Source organism: Nicotiana tabacum, chromosome 11 (genome assembly GCF_000715075.1).
Source record: "Nicotiana tabacum cultivar K326 chromosome 11, ASM71507v2, whole genome shotgun sequence".
Lineage (NCBI taxonomy): Eukaryota > Viridiplantae > Streptophyta > Magnoliopsida > Solanales > Solanaceae > Nicotiana > Nicotiana tabacum.
In genome coordinates, this window is record NC_134090.1 from 34109680 (window position 1) to 34116737 (window position 7058).

The window sequence follows — 7058 nt, forward strand, 5'->3', positions numbered from 1 at the left end:
GAGCCTAATGTGACTGGCCTCGAGATAATGCCGTTATGTATTTGTAATAAAATGAGCAAGATTCCTACCACGTCCCCAAGATCACGGCGTAAATCCCGAAATAGATTTGTACGAATCCGTACTAGGTGGTTAGATAGCTGTCCCAATAAGATTCTTTACTGTAAATAGAAATGTACCTTATTTAGGGTTCCCCTATTATATAAAGGGGAACCCCAATCATTTGTGAGGATCATCAATCATTAACAAAGAATATACTCTCTTCATTTTTCGCTCGTTGTTCATCAGAATTGTCCTTTAGCTTTATTATTCTTGCTTTACTAATCTTGATTCACCTCGAGGCCACCTAGCTCGAGATCGAGACTGTCTTACATTCTGGTTTGGTTTCACTTATTTCCTTCGTTTATACATTATATTTCTTGGTTATTAATTAATGTTAAATTAAATTACATATCTTTAAAATTACAAATCAAGTTTAATTGTTACTCGCATTTTTGAGGTAAACAAAGTCAATAGTAGATAGTCATTTTCGATCCTCTATGTATGTGAAGAGATATTACAGTGATTAGTATTTTAGGCTGATTAATGAACTGTTGATGTTTGCATAATCGTTTTTGTGGTTCACTACAAATTATTTTTAGTTTATGTCAAATTACTTCAGAGATTTTTACTTTAACACGTAATAAATCTGAAAATAAAACACAAGAAATCTTTATAGCATCGTTTTCTTCTATTCAAATCGTAAAGGATCATGATAAACTATTTTGTTTTATGTCGAAATTAAATGTCAATGAATTATGAATAGGGGTGGCCCCGACAAATTTTGGGGCTTAAAGCCAAACTTTATGAGGGGCCTTCATTTTTTTTTATGAAGTCTATTTTTTAAGCTTTTTTTAGATACAAAGTTATTACTAATTTTCTTATAATTAGTTTCTCCTAATAAGTCTTTCTCAATTGCTAATATAGCTAATCCATTACCTTCTTGACACATTTTTGATCTTAAGTAAAATTTTAATCAATTTTCATTTTCAAAAATTTCTTTAAGCTGAAGCAACAGTAACAGGAGTTATTAACATTGTTCTATAAGCAATATTAACATTTGAAAAAGAATAAAATCTTTTTATTTGATTGAGTATATCAATTAAACTGTTATCTTCTAATTGTACTGTTTCCTTTTACATTTTGAATTCAGATAATAAATCCAAACCATCAATATCAGAGTGATTATTATGTTTTAAGGAACATTCAAGATTAAGGCAATATTTTTTCAAAATTCTATCATCTGGCGATCTAATTTTTTTACCGCTAAATAGAAAATTAAAAGTATTTTCATATGCTTCGAATTGTTCAAATCTATTTTGAAGTAAAAGAATAGCTTTGTCTACTATGTATAAAAAACGTAATCAACTCTAATAGTGTGACGACCCGGCCAGTCGTCTCATGAGTTACCGCTCTGTTTCCCCCATTTCTACTTCTTACTACTTTGTCTATCGGTTATTTATGTGATCGGGTTGGTTGCTCGGGTTCGGAAAGGATTTGGTAAGATTTGAGAAACTTAGTCTCTTTTGAGGAAGCTTAAGTTGGAAAAGTCAACCTGTCACGACCCTGGTTTGCCCTCCATGAACCATCGTGACAGCACCGAGTCTTTACGACTAGGTAAGCCTAAATTGCGGAAGATAAACCAAATTGCGGAAATTAAACGATTTAAGAAAGAATTAGAGTGATAAAATAGTGTTTAAAAGTGCCGCTCGGCATACACAATATTTAACTCTCAAACCAATACATACTTCCAAGACCCGGAAACCCATGAATCACAAGCTAAGGATATTACATAGTGCTCTAACTCCAGAATAGTCTAAAACAAATAAATACAGAAGAGCTATAACTACAAGAGAGAATAGAGAGAGACTCTTCGGCATGCGGATGCGGCAGATATACCTTGAAGTCTTCGAAGGGTCGCCTCGCCTCAAGGATGGTAAGTCTGAGTCAAGGTACAAGGATCTGCACATGAAAAACATTCGCAGAAAAGGCATAAGTACACCACAGCGGTACTCAATAAATGCCAAGCCTAACCTCGGTCGGGTAGTGACGAGGAAGGTCAGGGCCCTACTGAGGTTAAATAAAATATTAAGTTCAACGGTGTAGGACAGAACAGTATAAATAAGTATAGCAATAAAAGTAACACAAGATATAAAGAGCAACAACAACTATTACAGAGACAAGGTAAACAAAGAAAGAAATACGGTTCAGCACCAAAATAACAATCGGGGATCTCCCAGGATACCGTCCTATAGTCCCAAATATACATATCCAATGGATCTCCCGGGATCCCGTCCCATAGTCCAACTCATAGTGCGCGGGGATCTACCGTAATCCCGTTCTGTAGTCTCAAATATAAATACCCAGTAGTGGGGGAATCTACTAGGTGCATTCCCGTAGTTCCATTTAACTGTGCAGGTGGATCTACTGGAATCTCACATCCGTAGTCCCAAAATAAACAGGCAAGAGGGAAGCTACCGGAAGACCACATCCGTAGTCATAATGCAAATACACAGCAACAATAGGAAAATATTCAGAAATGGCAATTTCATATTAAGGCAAACAAGTAATAATAGTCTAGCATGCTGCACAGAATTCAGGTAAGGCAGTTTGAGTAAGTAAAGCAATTAAGTCACTTAGACATGTTTTCCTAAGCTAACAACAAGCTTAATAGTGCAAGTAATAAAAACAGGAAAGGAAACATACTAGTAATTACTTAAAGAAAACCGGATTTCCAACAATTAGCACAAGTACGCACTCGTCACCTCACGTAAAAGGCATTTCAATTACCAAATATACCAAATCCTAAGGGGAAGGTCCACTACACAAGGTTAGGCAAGCCACTTAGCTCGAACCGGCTCAAAATCAACTCGAAACCACGTTCTTTTCCACGAGTACTCGACTCCAAATGGCTCAAATCTATTCAATTCAATTTTATAATGAAAATAACACTTCAAGTAACTGATTCTACAAAGAAATTCTAAGATAATATGCGAAATTAGGTAAAATGGCCAAAATACCCCTTGGGCCCATGTCTCATAATCGGGTAAAATTTATATTTTTAGAATTCTCACACTCTCACGAGTTCATGCATACCAAAGTTATCCAAATCTAAGGTCAAATTCTCAATCAAAAGTTGAATCTTAGGTCTAAGAACTTTCTTTCAACTTTTCCCCAATTTTTATCTCCAATCCAAAATTAAATGATGAAACTAACTATAGATTGATGGAATATAACTAGAAAGGGTTAAAGAATTGTTACCCAATGATCTCCTCTTTAATTTCCTCCCAAAATTGCCCTCTCCCGAGCTCCAATTCGAATTTCCGACTTTTGAAACTAAATCCTCGAAATTTCATATTTTTGCCCAGATGTTACCGCGTCTGCAGTCCTGGGACCGCATCTGCGATCTCGTTTTTGCGGAACAATTGTCGCATCTCTGACTTCTCACTTAAAGCTAGTTTCCGCTTCTACGGTAGACCATCCGCACATGCGGTCTCACAAGTGTGATTCCCTTCTCGCACCTGCGGCTCCGGCTGGACCTCTCCAAATTCCGCTTCTGCGACGACAGAGCCGCTTCTGCGGCGCCGCACCTGCGGGACCTAAACCGCAGGTGCAGTTATGACAGAAAAATAGTTGAAGCTGCAACTTCAGAACTCCAAAATTCTTCCGTCAACCATCCGAAATCATTCTGAGGCCCCCGGGACCTCAACCAAACCTACCAACCTATCCCTTAACTTCATTCAAAACACCTATTTTTCATCGGATTCAAGCCTAAGAATTCAAAAAACTCTAAAAATATGCTTTCGATCAAAAAGTCTATCAAACCTCGTCCGAATAACCTGAAGTTTTGCACACACGTTACATTCAACACTACGGAGCTACTCCAACTTCCGGAATTCCACTCCGACCCTCAGATAAAAATCTCACTATCGAACCAGAAACTTCAAAATTCGACCTTTCGGCATTTCAAGCCTAAATTAGCTACGGACCTCCAAAACACAATCCGAACACGCCCCTAAGCCTGAAATCACCCAACGGATCTAACGGAACCATCGGATTTCCATTTCGAGGATATCTTTACACTATTCTAATTACGATCAACTTTCCAACACTTAAACTCTCATTTAGGGACTAAGTGTCCCAAAACTCTCCGAAACTCAAAACCGAACATCCCGGCAAGTCAAAATAGCAGAAATAAACTCGGAGAAAGCAGTTAATAGGGGATCAAGGCGTAAATTCTTAAGACGATCGGACGGGTCATCACATCATCCTACACTTAAACATTTGTTCGTCCTCCAACGAGCATAAAGACATACCTAAAGTAGTGAAAAGATGAGGGTAACGGTTGCGCATATCCTGCTCGGTCTCCTAGGTCGCCTCCTCTACCGGCTGACCCCGCCACTAAACCTTTACTGATGCAATAATCTTTGACCTCAACTTTCTAACCTGTCTGTCCAATATTGCCACTGGCTTCTCAACATAGGATAGATCCTTGTCCAACTGGACTAAACTGAAATCCAACACGTGCAACGGATCACCGTGATACCTCTGGAGTATCGAAATATGAAATACCGGATGAACTCTGGCCAAGCTGGGAGGTAAGGCAAGCTCATAAGAAACCTCCCCAACACGCCTCGATATCTCAAAAGGGCTAATAAACATCGGACTCAACTTCCCTTTCTTCCCAAATCTCATAACGCCCTTCATAGGCGAAACCCGAAGCAGAACCCGCTCTCCAACCATATAGGAAACATCACAAACCTTCCGGTCCGCGTAACTCTTCTGTCTAGATTGAGCTATACGGAGTCTATCCTGAATCACCTTAACCATCTCGAAAGCATCCTGAAGCAAGTCTGTGCTCAACAATCTAGCCTCACCCGGCTCAAACTAACCCACCGAGGATCTACATTATCTCCCATATAAAGCCTTATACGGTGCCATCTAAATGTTGGATTGATAGTTGTTGTTGTAAGCAAACTTCGCCAATGGCAAGAACTGATCCCAAGACCCTACAAACTCGATCACACATGCACGGAACATATCCTCAAGAATCTGAATAGTACGCTCGGACTGTCTGTCTGTCTGAGAGTGAAATGATGTACTCAACTCCACCCAAGTACCCAACTCATGCTCAACGACTCTCCAGAATCGTGATGTGAACTGAGTACCTCTATCTGAAATGATGGAAACTAGAATACCATGCAGACGAATAATCTCCCGGATATAGATCTTTGCCAACCGCTCCGAGGAATAAGTAGTACGCACAGTAATAAAGTGAGTGAACTTGGTCAGCTGATCCACAATCACCCAAATAGCATCAAACTTTCTCAAAGTCCGTGGGAGCCCAATTACAAAGTCCATGGTGATCCTCTCCCACTTCCACTCCGGAATCTCTATTTGCTGAAGTAACCCACCCGGCCTCTGGTGCTCATACTTCACCTGCTGACAGTTAAGGCACCGAGCTACAAATCCAACTATATCTTTCTTCATCCACCTCCACCAGCAGTGCTGCCTCAAATCCTGATACATCTTCGTGGCACCCGGATGAATGGAATACCGCGAGCTATGGGCCTCCTCCAGAATAAACTCCTGAAGCCCATCAACATTGGGTACACAAATCCGACCATGCATCCTTAATACCCCACCATCACCAATAGCCACATCTCTGGCATCATCGTGCTGAACCTTGTCCTTGAGGGCAAGCAAGTGAGGGTCATCATACTGCCGCTCCCTGATACGATCAAATAAGGAAGACCGAGAAACCACGCAAGCTAGAACCCGACTGGGCTCCAAAATATCCAATCTCACAAACTGGTTGGCTAAGGCCTGAACATCCATCGCCATAGGCCTCTCCGATGCTAGTAAATAAGCCAAACTTCCCAAACTCTCTGCCCGGCAACTCAAAACATCGGCCACCACATTGGCCGTGCCCGGGTGATACAGAATAGTGATATCATAGTCCTTCAGCAACTCTAACCACCTCCTCTGGCGCAAATTTAGATCCTTTTACTTGAACAGGTGCTGCAAGCTCTGATGGTCAGTATAAATCTCACAAGGCACACCGTATAAATAATGGCGCCAGATCTTCAGGGCGTGGTAGCTAACTCAAGGTCATGGACCGGATAATTCTTCTCATGTACCTTCAACTGTCTGGACACGTAGGCAATCACTCTACCGTCCTTCATCAACACCGCTCTGAGGCCATTCCTCGAGGCATCACAATAAATCATATAAGACCCCGAACTTGTAGGCAGTATCAAAATTGGGGTTGTAGTCAAAGCTATCTTGAGCTTCTGAAAGCTTGCCTCACACTCCTCCGTCCACTGGAACGAAGCACTCTTCTGGGTCAGTCTGGTCATAGGGGCTGCAATCGATGAAAACCCCTCAACAAAACGGCGGTAGTAACCCGCCAAGCCAAGGAAACTATGGATCTATGTAGCTGAGGATGGTCTGGTCCAAGTCTGCACGGCCTCTATCTTCTTCGGATCCACCTGAATACCCTCACTCGACACCACGTGGCCTAAGAATGCCACTGAATCCAACCAAAACTCACATTTTGAGAACTTAGAATATAACTTCTTCTCTCTTAGAGTCTAAAGCACAGTCCTTAGGTGCTGCTCATGATCTTCCCGACTCCCGGAATACACCAGAATATCATCAAAAAAGACAATGACGAACAAGTCAAGATACGGCCAGAACACAATGTGCATCAAATGCATAAAGGTTGTTGGGGCATTGGTTGGCCCAATTGACATAACAAGGAACTCGTAATGACCATACCGAGTCCTGAAAGCAGTCTTCAGGATATTTGGCTCCCGAATCTTCAATTGATGGTAACCTGAGCGCAAGTCAATCTTAAAAAACACCCATGCACCCTGAAGCTGGTAAAATAGATCATCAATATGAGGCAAAGGATAATGGTTCTTAACTGTAACTTTGTTCAACTGGAGATAATCAATACACATACGCATAGAACCATCCTTTTTCTTCACAAACAAAATAGGAGCACCCCAAGGTGATAC